This window comes from Sturnira hondurensis, unplaced genomic scaffold (assembly GCF_014824575.4).
Source record: "Sturnira hondurensis isolate 20B ecotype Veracruz unplaced genomic scaffold, ASM1482457v3 Scaffold0000780, whole genome shotgun sequence".
NCBI classification, from domain to species: domain Eukaryota; kingdom Metazoa; phylum Chordata; class Mammalia; order Chiroptera; family Phyllostomidae; genus Sturnira; species Sturnira hondurensis.
Window position 1 is genome coordinate 9,292,816 of NW_028073411.1, and position 14,212 is coordinate 9,307,027.

General features: G+C 39.8%; 1 pseudogene; it reads right to left on the reverse strand.

Moving 5' to 3' along the window:
* Nucleotides 1-5,101: 5,101 nt before the first annotated feature.
* On the reverse strand, nucleotides 5,102-6,431 carry LOC118989758 (BTB/POZ domain-containing protein 10-like; annotated as a pseudogene).
* Between the last annotated feature and the right edge of the window lie 7,781 nt (nucleotides 6,432-14,212).

A 14,212-nucleotide genomic window follows, 5' to 3' on the forward strand; every position in this document is an offset into this window, starting at 1 on the left:
ATTACCATGAATGGGGGAAGTAAGGGCAGTGGTTTTGTATCACTGAATAAGTCATTTGTACACATGGATATATTTTTTTGTATCCATGTAACTGGCCCTAAAGAATTTTTCCTCTCTCCTAAATTTTCTTGTCATTTTCCTAGAGAGAAAGCTCAAAAAATCATTGTGTAAGCAATTCTTCCAAACATATATTTATTTATCCAGAACAATTCCATGGTTTGTAGACATCTGACTTCAAAACTTTGCCAAATAGATAGGCTTTGTCCAGTCGCTTCTACTCCTACATTTTTTATTATCTTGTCATCCCCACATTTTCAGGGTTGAATTTGTTCTGTGTGTAAATTTATATCACTTGTGTTTCCAAGGTTGTGCTCCCAAACTAAAAATCCAGCCATAGCTGATGTTTAAAAAGAATGGAGATTTCAACTACCTAAGGCATAGAGGAGAATCTTTTAGACCTGTGTAATCAAGTAATTGAAAACAAACCATGCTTTTTGTTTTCCCAGCCTAAGGACTTAACTGTAGCTACTACTTTCAATGATTTAATTTTCCCCCTGTTATGTCATCTCACACACAAGACTGCCTCTAACGCACAGGGTTGCCAATGGCTCCTACACACCGCTGCTACCTGTTTTCTGATGGGTTGCAAAGCAACATTAAGTAGCAATATTTTTCATTCTGTTTTGATAGCTGAAAACCTAGTGCAGTTCTGCCTTGATTGTAATCACCCTTCCTCCTCAATCTACACATTTAAGTGGATTTGACAAGTAATCTCCTCTTTTGAAATTACAACTGTCTTATCCATTGAATATGGAAAATAAGGTCACCCATAGAGAACTGTTGGGAATGCATGTATGTGATAGATTGCTAAGTACCCCCTAATACCAATTCTTCCTTTAAATAATTGAGTTTCTGGGGTTCAGCTGGACACATAGTGTCCTAGCTAAAGACTATTTATCCCAGACCCCCTAGCAACTAGTTAAGGACCCTTGACTAAGTTCTGGTCAGTGGATGGTGAATGTTAAACTCCTGAATGATGTTTTTATGAGGACATTTCTTGTTTCTCTGTCCTCTTTCTTCTTCCCCAAGGGCTGGGAGGTGGCCACTGGGGTGGTGAACCAACTCTGTCAAGCAAACAAGGAAAAATCCCAGGGAATGACAGAGAAACAAGAGATAAGGACTGTGGTTACCTAAGAAATCTCACGTGGTTGAGACGCTGACCTGCCTGTTTTAGTGAGATTTTACTTTAGGTAGGAAAAAGCCTTGCTGAAACTAGAGTGTGTAGTCCAGATCCCACAGGCAGCCATGATATTTCCCACACACAGAAATGCCTTGCATATGAGTCACTCTATAATCCAGGGCAAGAATCTAAACTAACAAGTCACTAGGGTTCAACGATTTTATTGTTTGTGAATCAGAAGTAACTATTCTATTTTACAGATGAAAATCATAAGACTCAATAGAGGTTAAGTAACTTTTCCACTATCACTGTGAAAAATCACCAAATTAAATATTCGCACATGCATACACATATACACACAGACATACCTCTCCAACAGAATGTATATTAAGTGTACATTATTGGGATGGTAATTTACTTAATAGAGATGTATATAAAGTAGTGCATGGTGAAAAGAGCTTCCTTCTTTTTGGTTGGTTCACTTGACTGAGAACATGAACCAACTAAAATTGCTGAGTACCTACTATGAGCCTCTTATAGTAGGAGGTGCAGGAGCTGAATAAATAGTTATAAAGAGCACTACCTTTGGCCCTCACAAACAGATATGGTATATAAAGGGAGGCAAAGAATATACACACAAATCCTCAATTGCATGTGTGTTCAAGAGGGGCAGAAAATGACAAAAAAATAAAAAATAAAAATCTCCTAAATAGTCTCCCTACCAATTTTATCTAAATTAAATGAAAGCAAATGATGAAGTTCAATGATCTGCCACACGATGATGGCAGGAAACTCTTCTCTTCATAAGCATATTTATTTCTAGCTTCACTAGAAGGATGAGCTACCTATTCATAAAAATGGTCTAGGAAAGAAAAAGCAATAGACCATGAGCCGGAATTAGCATAGATTTCCAAAGAAACAAATCATGCCAGAAAACATGAGTCTTTTTGTAGTACTATTCGAAGATAAGTTGATTAAGGAAGCACTGCAGAAGTATTGGGTTGTATTTGATTTATTCAGGCCCAAGTTAGTGTCTCAGGAAAACTTGCTCTCGTATTAGGTGAAATTGCTTTAGGTGTTGGATGAGCAGTGTCAAAGAGATTGCACATGAACTGAAAGGTCATAAAACAAAGCGTAATCATAAATTGCCTGGCATTTAGATGAAAATGGCCCGACTACAAGAGTTTATGAGACAGACATAACCCAAAAGAAATGAATACACCCGATATTCCTATAAAATACAGAAAATATTAATTCTGTGGTAAGTGAGAAGGCTGAAATATCAAATAATGCAATAGTCTGGGGTGTTCTCCTTCACCTACCTAGTGTTTGGGTTGTTTTTAGATATAATTATACATAATATACATGTAATATCATTTTGATTATTCACTTAACAAAATATTAAGTGTTCGTGCTATGGTAGGCATTAGAAACACAGAAAGAAAGAAGCTTACATTTATTTCCTGTGTCAAATGTGTCATCTTTTGAGCAAGGAGCTGTCTGTACTTTGTTATTTCAAGAAAACAGCGTAGCTCTGTGCTTAAGAGCCCTGTCTCACCTGGCAGCTGTTTGCCCTTGGCTAAGTCACAAAGCTTTCCTGTTCCTTAATTTTCTCCTAGGGCAGCAGAAAGGATTCACTATGTTAATATATGTAAAATGTTAACATCCTCATTATCTTAGTCCCACAGCTCCTCTGAGGGGCAGGTAATAAGAAGAGCTTGGGCCTTAGCATCTGTGAGACCTGAAATCAAATCTCGTTCCACCAGTTTGGGTTGTGATTTGTAGGGAGTTTGTTCAATTCTTAGCACTGCAGTGTTCTCATAATTCAATGGAGGACCATTACTGTCTTTTAAGATGGTTTTAAGGGTGAAAGGTAATGAACTCAGTTTGCCTATCACCATGCCTGGAGAAATAAAATTCTTCTCAAATGGAAGATCTTATTGTTAAGAAAATTATATTGCCCTTGTAGCTCACTGCTTCCATTACAGATTCCAATTGTGGTTCTGAAGCTATTTCTATTTTTAATAAACAAGTTCTGATTATATGTCTGTAATCTTTCATGATTAAAAGCATATACATCCATAATCCCACAGCCCAACAAACTTACATCGTTAATCCCCCGAGCAGGTTTTTCTCCTCTATTACCTCCGATGCTGCCCTATTTATGGGAGACATACCAGATGTTTGAAGGGTGGAAGGTCAGCTGAACTACCATTCAGTGTCAGACGTGGTAAATTACTTACTCTTCATAAACATGTTCTTAACATTTAGAAACATTTTGCATAGCTGTGGCTTGCTTCAAAACCAAAGATAAAACTTCTTGAGATACTACAAGTTTTTTTTATGAAACATTTTTTTATTTTTATTTTTATTTAATTCTTGTTCAAGTACAGTTTTCTGTCTTATATTCCCAGCCCTGCCCACCCCAGTGCTCCCCACCTCCCTCCCATTTCTGCCCCCCACCTTAGTTATTGTCCATGTGTCCTTTATACTTGTTCATGTGAGTCCATCCCCTTTTCTCCTATGATTCTCTCCCCTCTCCCCTCTGGACCCTGTCAGCCTGTTCCGTATTTAAGTGTCATTGGTCATATTTTGCTTGCTTGTTTGTTTTATTGTTTAGATTCCTGTTAACAGTGATATCATATGGTATTTGTCTTTCACCACCTTAATGAATTTGGCAAAACAGCAGATACAAAGTCTATATCCAGAAATCAAAGGCATTTTTGTATACCAACAATAAAACAGCAGAAGCAGAAATCAAGAAAAAAATCCCATTTGATATAGCAGAAACAAAAATAAAATATCTGGGAATAAACCTAACCAAGGAGGTTAAAGACCTGTATGCAGAAAACTACACAACACTGAAGAAAGAAATCAAGGAAGACACAAACAAATGGAAACATACACCGTGTTCATGGATTGGAAGAATTAACATCATCAAAATGTCCATACTACCCAAAGCAACTTACAGATACAATGCAATACCTATTAAAGTACCAATGGCATATTTCACAGACATAGAACTACAGTTTTGATGTATTGTTTTTATAAGATTAATTTAGAAATAATACGTATTTTCATATTTTATTACTTGAAGTTGATTAGAAACATTAAAACAATGGAATTTTATTTTGGTGAAAAACTTGAGTTTACAATCATTTGCTAAATGAAGAGCAAACACTTCATTTTCCTATCCCATAATGCCTAACAAAAAAAATCATTAATAAACAAATATCTGTGAACAGATTAAGGGTAAGGCGGGCTGGATAAGAAGCCACCCATGATGTTCACATTCCCTGCATCTGACTTATTTTAAAAGGGTGAAAACGGCGCTGGCAATAACTGAACTGTTAAGATATTGAATCCCATTCTAATCATTCCAATAAGCCCAATGATAAATACTTATTTTTGTGCTCATCATGGACAGTAAACTATACACATTTTACTGCAGGAATACTTTGATAGAAGCACTTACTTAAGTTACATTGTGCATTGCAACTATAAAATGGCTTGAAAAATTCCATTTAACCACCATTTATAAAGTGCAGTTATGTAATATCCTGCACTTTGTCTGGGGTGTGACAAATACCAGTCTAAACTGAAAGTACCCCAGCTGCCAATTCCCACCACTTCTGAAAAGACCTCGATGTATGAAAAAGGAATGTTCTCTGTAGAAACGACCAATTTCACAAACCCACGAGTGAACAACTACATTTCTATAACTGGAACCTCAGGTACTAGATTTGCACTCATAAAAAAAAAATTCAGCTACTTTTGCTCTTGACAAAAGGCTACACTGCAATATCCTAAACATTGTTACGTGCATCTCGCCGGTGAAGAGAATGGCCTTGAAGTGCAGGATGGGGAGAGGGCAACATCACTGGCAAGAGTAGCATGATATGGTCTCAGGGAACATCAGCATCACAGCCTTGGATTCGGTGCATCAGGATCAAGGTCATTGTTACCCGAAAGGGGATGGATGGGGAGAATATCCAGCTCAACTACTTTCGGAGCTGGTGCACCACTACCAGCTGTTCCTGGGGAATGTCTGCAGCGGCTGCCGCAAGGCTGGTGACAGATTTACTCTTCCCACACTGAAAGGCTACATGCAACTCTTTCTTCCTTCTCGCAGCACATGCAAGTAAAGGGCCTTGGACAATACCTAGTTGTAAATCACTTCTGGGGGGCCCCCAGACCTTCTCCTTACTTTTCTTTATAGGTAGGATAACCTCTTATTCTAAATCTAATCTTCTTAAGACCCCTCTCTTTTAAAACTGGTTTGACAGCATCTCTGTTTTCAATGTACTGGCACTTGAAAAATCTATATAATTTGTGCTATAAATAATTTGTGAATACTCTCCTCCCATCTAGGGGGGATGCTCTTCATCTCAATCAACCACATCATCATCCATAGGCACTACTATGTGGCATTCCCATTCCTTACTCTGGGCACCAGCTACTGTGAGAGGCAGAACCATTTCTTCTAGATGGCATCCAAATTGCCTACAAGCACCCTCATTTGATAGCTCATGCATCAGAGCACTGGGATCTCTACATTTATTAGCACTATATTCAAAACACAGGCAAAGACAGTCACAGGCCTCTCTCAGTTCAGGAGCAGACATACCACCAGGTTGATTGACTCCTATTTTACAGTGAAAAAGAATAGCTGAAAGCACAGTGGAGCCAACTCTCTGCCACCTCACACACTCTCTTTTCATTGGGATGTGTAAAGTTATGTTCTCTGCCAGATCCCAAAACATCCTGCCCAACACCATATTTGGCTGTGCAATAAACATGGGTGGGTCCAGGACAAATCTAGTGGTAGCCAATATTAGTGTCACTCATTCTGACATTCTTACAGTCCAGGCTCTTTCTTCTGCATTGTCATATACAAACACCACCTGCCCAGACATCTTACAGCTACAGTCTGAACTTGACTGACTAATGTTTCTGTTGTTGTTCCCAGAATCGTTCCTGGGACCACTGGAGATGCTTTGGGTGGATGAGGACTGCTTAGACGGGAGGAACTGGGATCTTTTCTCCTTCACCATGGTGCTGTTGTGTTGGAGAAGTAACATTTCTAACACTAGGATTAAGCTCAGATTCTGTTCTTTCACGGGATGAATCTTGTGACCTGTCACTTGACCTTCATCTATCTCTTGATGTCTGTGTCTTGATCTTTTTATGTCCCCCACAAGCACCCTGTAGACTCATTTTTGGAGTGGACAACAACTCCTCCAGCAACAAGGGAGGGAGCACTGTAGCACCCCATTGGGTACCCATGGAGAGCAGAATCCAAAGCTGGGGCCAGCCACACTTCCACCTCCTCTTCAGCTGGACCCCTCTAGAGGTGTCTGTGGTGGTGGCCACTCGGGTGGCCTCAGCTACCAGTATTTTAATATTTTTTAAATGTTACCTTATTTTTGTTTGAGGTTTATAATTCACTTCAAAGATCCTTTTATTCTAATAAATTTCATCTGTTTTTAATTTAATTTAAAGCAGCTAATATCACAAAAATGAATTTGAGGTGGCTAAAAGATTTAAATATAACTTGTGACACCATGAAAGTCCTAGAGGAGAACATAGGCAGGAAAATCTCAGATATTTCATCCAGCAATATTTTCACTGATATGTCCCCTAGAGCAAGGGACATAAAGGAAAGAATAAAGAAATTGGGACCTCATCAAAATAAAAAGCTTCTGCATGGCTAAAGAAAATAGTATTAAAATAAAAAGAGAACCAACTGTATGGAAAGCATATTTGACAATGATACCTCAGACAAGGGTTTGATCTCCAAAATATATAAAGAACTCACATGACTCCACTCTAAGAAGACAAGCAACCCAATTAAAAAATGGGAAAAGCACTTGAACAAACACTTCTCCAAGGAGGATATACCTCCTCTGGATCTCCAAGGAGGGTCCAGAGACACATGAAAAGATGTTCAATATCACTAGCTGTCAGAGAGATGCAAATTAAAACCCCAATGAGATTCCACTTCACACTGGTCAGAATGGCCATCATAAACAAATCAACAAACAACAAGTGCTGGAAAGGTTGTGGAGAAAAGGGAACCCTAGTGCACTGTTGGTGGGATTGCAGACTGGTACAACCACTATGGAAAACAGTATGGAATTTCCTCAGAAAACTAAAAATGGATCTGCCTTTTGATCCAGCAATTCCACTGCTGGGATTATACCCTAAGAACCCTGAAACACCAATCCAAAAGAACCAATATACCCTAATGTTCATAGCAGCGCAATTCACAATATCCAAGTGCTGGAAGCAACCTAGGTGCCCATCAGTAAATGAATGGATCAAAAAACTACGGCACATTTACACTATGGAATTCTATGCTGCAGAAAGGAAGAAGGAGCTCCTACCCTTTGCAACAGCATGGACAGAACTGGAAAACATTATGCTAAATGAAATAAGCCAGATGGTGTGAGACAAATACCATATGATCTCACCTTTAACAGGAACCTAATCAACAAAACAAACAAACAAGCAAAATATAACTTAAGACACTGAAATTGAGAGCAGGCTGACAGTGACCGGAGAGGAGAGGGGAGGGAATTTCAGGGGAAAAGGGTGAAAGGTTGGCAGGAACGAGTATAAAGGACACATGGACAATAACAAGGGGGCGGGGGTCAAAACAGGAGGGAGATGGGAAGGGCTTGGGGTGGGCTGGGATGGGGGAAAAAGGAGAAAACTACTTGAACAACAATTGAAATTCTTTAAAATTGTAAGAAAAAAAAGCAGCTAACATTTACTGAGGACCTATTGTATATGGTCCTAGGACTAAAAAATACAAAATTGGCATACCCCTTGCTCTGTACAAATTTAAAATTTGTTGGCAAATACAGACTTCTTAGAGACTGAAATTATCATCAGAGCAGAGCCATTACATATTTGGTTCCATCTCTAAAAGTGGTCATAACTCTCAGTAATGATAATTACAAAACAACTAATTTTACTGATCTTTGACTCAAAGTACAAAATTAAAACATTATATAAAATTGCACATAATTTAAGGTCTTTTTATAATTAGTTAGAAATACTCTGTGTGTTCACATCTTCCAATATGATTATATTTACTTTTTGTGTTTACTTGCTTGCTTGCTTTTTTCTATGTTGTTTAATCCCCTCCCCCCCAGGGTGTTTTGTGGTTGAGCAAGAGGGTAGGCTGTTGAACCTGGGACACGATAGAATTCTTCTGTCAATGGAAGATTATCTAGGTTGTAAGAAAATGTATGTATTTTCCTGAACCTAGCTAGAGGAAAAACATATAAAAATGAAGCAGCTCCCTGTAATGTAAACTGAGATGCTGTGAGGGAGAAAGTGAAGTTCGAGTTTTCTGACTCCATAATGTAATTATCCACTAGAAATGTGTGGGTCATTTTCGACCACAAAATCTCCGAGGACACTTATACTCTTTCTAACACAACGTATTTGTCTTACGTTCTAGATTATTCCGGTTTCCTGGTGTAAATTACTCTCCCTCTCCTTAGTTTTCAGGTCCTTGTGTGCCTCTCCTCCAGTCTTGATGCCAGGTCACCTACCACAGCCCCTCAACCTTGTCGTTCCCAGCTGTGGTGACTGTTCCCAGTCTTCACTCGGGGGACGCCACACCTGGGCCAGCAACTCCTTTCTTTCCGGCTTCCCCGGCCTAGCCTTCTGGCTCCACCAGTCAGTCCCCCTGCAGGACCTTGACCTTCTATCTGTTGATCCTGCTCCTGCTGCTCTTTACCTTAAAGCACTCAGCAGCTGCAGTCTTTATCTTCTCTATGCCCTGAATTTCCTGGTCTCTTTCTTTTAGCATTTTGTTACATTGATCTGGAAAATGAAGGTGAAGGATTTTGAGGATTTATGATATACCTCATTGGTACAGAGAGCTAGGAAAACACAAGCCTACCTTCCCAGCATGTTGAGAAGTGAGTGACTCAATTTTCATTTTATTGAGAGAAAACTGATTCCCAGGCGATTAAGTGTCTTGCTCAATGAGATGGTTAATTTTACATTTTGACTTGGCTGAACTATGGAATGCCTGAGAGCTGAAAAACATTATTTCTGGGTGGCTCTGTAAGGGCGTTTCTGGAAAAGATGAACATTTCAGTGGTAGACTGAGGAAAGGCCACCTTCAGGTACGCAGATGGGCATCATCTAACCCACTGAGGGCCTCAGTAACACAGAAAAGCGGAATAAGTCTGAATTTATTTGCTGGAACATCTATTTTTTCCTATCCCAAGACACCAGCCTGCCTGGTTCTGGGATCTTTGGATGTGAACTGGAATTACACCACCATCTCCTCTGGGCCTCCAGCTTGTGGACATCAAATTATGAGACTTCTCAGCCTCTATAATCACATGAGCCAATCCCTCATAATAAATCTCTTTCTACATATCTTTATCTATATCTATATCCATATCTGTATCTATATCTATCTATATAGATATATTTTATTGGTTTTATTTTTTAGAGAACTGTGATATACCCAATATCAAAATAAATAAGGCACTGAGTCATCATTTAAAATCCAGCTTCCTCAAGGAAACAAAACTTGGTGGAAAGACTACCACTTTAAGAATCTAGAAACCCCTAGATTGTGATTTAAAAGCTAGGAATTAGTTTAACAGATTAAAAGCACTTAGAAAAGTAACTGGAAGATAATAAGCACTATGTAATGTTAACACTGTTGAAGTATTAAAGGTAATGTATTTTCACTGATTTGTTTATTCAAATAGATGACAGAGTCGATATCTTGGCTTTAGAAATTATTGTGTTAGGATCTTCAAATTCAAAACAGATCACCATGTAGCGAGAATGACTGATGAGCAATTATAGAAGGGAAAGCAGGGAAGGGCCAAGTCTAGGGTCATGTATATGAAGGACCCATGGACAAGGACAACACGAGAGGAGAATTGAATGTGGGGGGTGGGCAGAGCAGGGGAGAGCAATGGGGGAAAATCAGGACAGCTCTAATTGTATAACAATGACAACATTTTTTTTAAAAATGGTAAATATGCAAATATGATGGAAACAAAGACCAAGAAGGGTACCCAGCCCAACCAGGGGCAGAGGAAGAGCCACAATCAAGGAAGTTTTCAGGAAAACCTAGCAGAGTACCAGGCACAATGTAGGGAATTAATAAATGATAAATAAGCAGTAAATGTTATTGCTATTATTCATGTTTTTCTTTTTGTGGATTTTTACGCTTATTGCACTTTTATTTAAATCTAGCTACATTCCCATTGTTCACTCTTAGACTAGCCCAACAACATTCACCCTACACTGTTGTTCTTTATCTGAGCTTTCCACAGAAAACAGGGAAGGGGGTGAGGGGCAGGAGGAAAAAGTCAAGAAAAGCAGGGTAGAGAGTAAACCTGTCAGCACCCGCAAGAGGCACGCTGTTTAAACTCGGAGTGCCTTTGAAGTGAAATCTCAGAGAAATAAACTAAATATTAAAAGGGATGAGTAGATTTGAGATTTATTACAGGATACAGAAATTTCTTAGAATCCAAGAACTGAAGTAAAGGTATTTCCAAACTTAAAGCAAAGACAATGTAAACAACACAGTAAAGTATTAACTGAAGCTGCCACGCCCCGCACCTCCCAGGTTCACGCGGCCCCTTTCACGTTAGCCGTCCAACTCATCTCTCTCCCCAACAGCGGCCTCGATTTATTTTACTGCCTTGTTAAAGACAACGCATTACCAACAGTTACAACTCTATTTACTGAACTCTTAGTCTTAAGACCAGCCATTTAATGACGATTGTATCAATGTCTCTAAGCTCGATTTCTCCAGGGGAAAATTCTCACATTCCTAGTAAAATCCTGGGATGGTGATAAAATAGCAAAACAAGAAGGGTCTCTGCCCACAAAGAACTCAGTGTTTATTGGGAAAGAGCTGCCCCATAAATTATTCATTCATATGAATTTCTTCTTTCCACAAGTAGTTTTGGATCATCCACGGTTAATGTAGCACTGCGTGAATGCAGAGGATGCCGCCATAAACAGAAACAGTCTCTGTTCTTAGAGAGCTACTGAAGTTGACTGTTTAGGGGAGGGTCAGACTTCAATCAAGACTTCAATTCCAGTGCCAAACTTGAATAGATACATATTAGAACACATTGTAAAGGAGAAGTTCATGGTACTGTACAGCATCTAAAGCACTTGCCCTTGTCAAGGAAGTCAGAAAAATTTTATTGAACATGGAGCAATGGAGCTGAAATCCAGATGCACAGGAGGAACCCAACAAGGAGAGGAAGAACACTGTATGTAGCAGAAAAAACAGCCAAATCTCCGCGGCAGGAGAAAGGGGGTTCAACCAAGGAAATACAAAAACCCACTGGGACTGGTCCATGGAGTATAAGCATGTGAGAAGCAAAGTTATAACTCAGCCACATTCCACTTTGTATGCCAGTAAGAATAACTGCAACATTTGACATTTTTAAGGTGTAAGTTAACAGTGAGATCATCCAATTTATGCTTTGAAAACAAAACTTTGGCTGCAGTACTGAGAAGGGATTAGAAGGGATTGGAGGTGTGACGGCTAAATTCGATGTGTTAACTCGGCTAGGATATGTGTCCAGTTATTTAAATACTAGTCTAGGCACTGCTCGGAGGGTGTTTTGTGGATGTAATTCACATCTAATATTGGCTGATTTAAAGTAAAGGAGGTTACCCTCCACTCTGTGTGGGGGTCTCATCTCATCATTAGAAGAACTTAGAAAAAACTGAGGTTTCCTAGAGAATAATGACCTCACCCTCAAGACTTTTACATTGAAATGCTGCCTACGTTTCTACCCTGATGGTCTTGAGGCAGATTTCAGCCTCAAGACTGCAACATCAACCCTGCTCAAGTTTCCGGCCTGCCACTGGACTTCCCTGTGGACTTCAGACTTGCCAAGCCCCGCAGCTGTGAAAGCGGATTCCTCAAAAGAAGTGCATACGCATTCACCTACATATGCACACATTTCACTGGAGAATCCTGACAACTATGACCGATACGAGGGACCCAAAATAATTTCTTACTCAAACCAGCAAGGGTTTATTGCAAGTGGGATATCCTAGGTGACGGATATTAAGAAAAATTGCCAAATTTCAGAAAAATTTAATAAGTGAAGTCAACAGAATTTGGTGATGAATTGGATGTGGAGGAAACTCAGGAAGGAGTGGGTTAAGGCAAAACATGGTATTTCTGGTTGACCCCAATTGGATGATAGTGACGCAAGTCAAAATGAGTTCTGCTTGATTGTAAAGATTCCTCCAAGATTCTCTAGAGAAGAGCCGGAGACAAGACGGTAGGCTATACCTGTCTGGAACCCAGAGAAAAAGTATGGGTTGGAGATCCTTGTATGCATCTAAATACAACCAATGACTGATCCATTGGCGTGTAAGAGGCAACCTGGACAGGGAACAGAGAGAGAGAAATGAAGAGGTCCAGGGTCAAACTGATCATCTCTTCAACACTGACAGGTCTTGGGTCCAGTGCCACTCCTGGTTAAAGTAGGGCTCATGGAAGGAAGGAAGGGAGGAAGGAAGGAAGGAAGGAAGGAAGGAAGGAAGGAAGGAAGGAAGGAAATCCAGGTCTCTTTTCTAAATTTCATGCTAAAGTTAACGAAGTTTTAGCTAAAAGAGTGGAAACTGAGCTTGTGAGGCAAACTTGTCCACACTGACCAACTTAATCAAATTTTTAATACAGGGTTGGGGAGAAGTAGGTTTACAGTTGTACATATGCAAAACAGTTTACTCTTGTATTATTATTCATTAATGATTGCATTATGTATTTTCCATCTGAACAACTGTAAACCTACTTCTGCCCCACCTTGCATATTGCTCTCCCTAAAGTTACTTCATAGGTAAAAGTAAACTCAATGGTTTCCTCTTCCATGAAGCCCTCCTGATCACTCTTCTCTCTCTTACTTGAAGGTGCATCCCTTGAGCATATATCTCTACTAGAACAGCTGAAAGTTTCCTACCTGTCCACCCCAGTACAGTTTTGACCCATAGTTACTGAGGACAGTAACTACAGCATTCGTGTCAGTATCCCCACTATTCACCTGGCATTTACTAGATGCTCAAGAACCGGCATGACATCAATAAGCACAGGAAACCTCAGCAGCGGGTCACTTACTTCACCACAGCTGTTATCGCTAGTTCCACCCAAGCACAAATACTGCAGCAGCCCTGAAATCCCGCTTCCAAGCCCACCTTCTAACAGGCATTTTGGACAAAATACAAAGGGACACAAACCTACATTTGAGCTGTGCATTTTTTCATCCTAAATGTGTTTTCATTAATGATAACATTTTAGTCAGTATTTTGTGGACCCTTCCCCAAAACTCCTTTGCTTCTGATTTCAGTGATCCATCACTTAGACAATGAAAAACCTCGTGTGATGGCTCAGTTACACCGGAAAGACAGAAGCCAGGAGTTTGGCAATGATTATAGAAAGGAAGGGGCACTCTGGGCGCTGTGGCAACTGACCACTGTCCAGGGAGAGAAGGGGATTTGAAGGCTTTCACTCTGTGCATGGCCACCGAGGTCAGCAGTAAACAATTTATAGAAACGCCCCGAAGTGACCCCCACTAACACCTTCCCGAAATCTGTCAGGTCCTGTGTGTTCAAAACAAGGATTGTGCGTGCCACAGGTCTACTCAAGGTCATTGAACACCCTATTTTGTAATGGCATCAATGGCTTTAAAAGTACAAATCGAGAGACAACTGCAGGATGTGTTTCCTAAAACAAATTAAACCGCTTCTTCGTTGTTTTCTTGTTGTTGTTTGTTTGCATTTTGGGTCTTTGTTTTTTTTAAGACAGAATCAGCTTTGCTGAGATGGGGGCGCTGACCGTGTCAGGCAGAATGTTATCAAAAGAAGTGGTTTAAACCCGCTCCTGGGGGAATATACATTTTGATGTCTGACTGTCCTTCTCTTACATGAAAGTATTTGGTTTAGACAAAAATTTACTTTGACCCAGAAATGGCAGACACACACAATTAATGTAAAAACAACACATCTATGCCT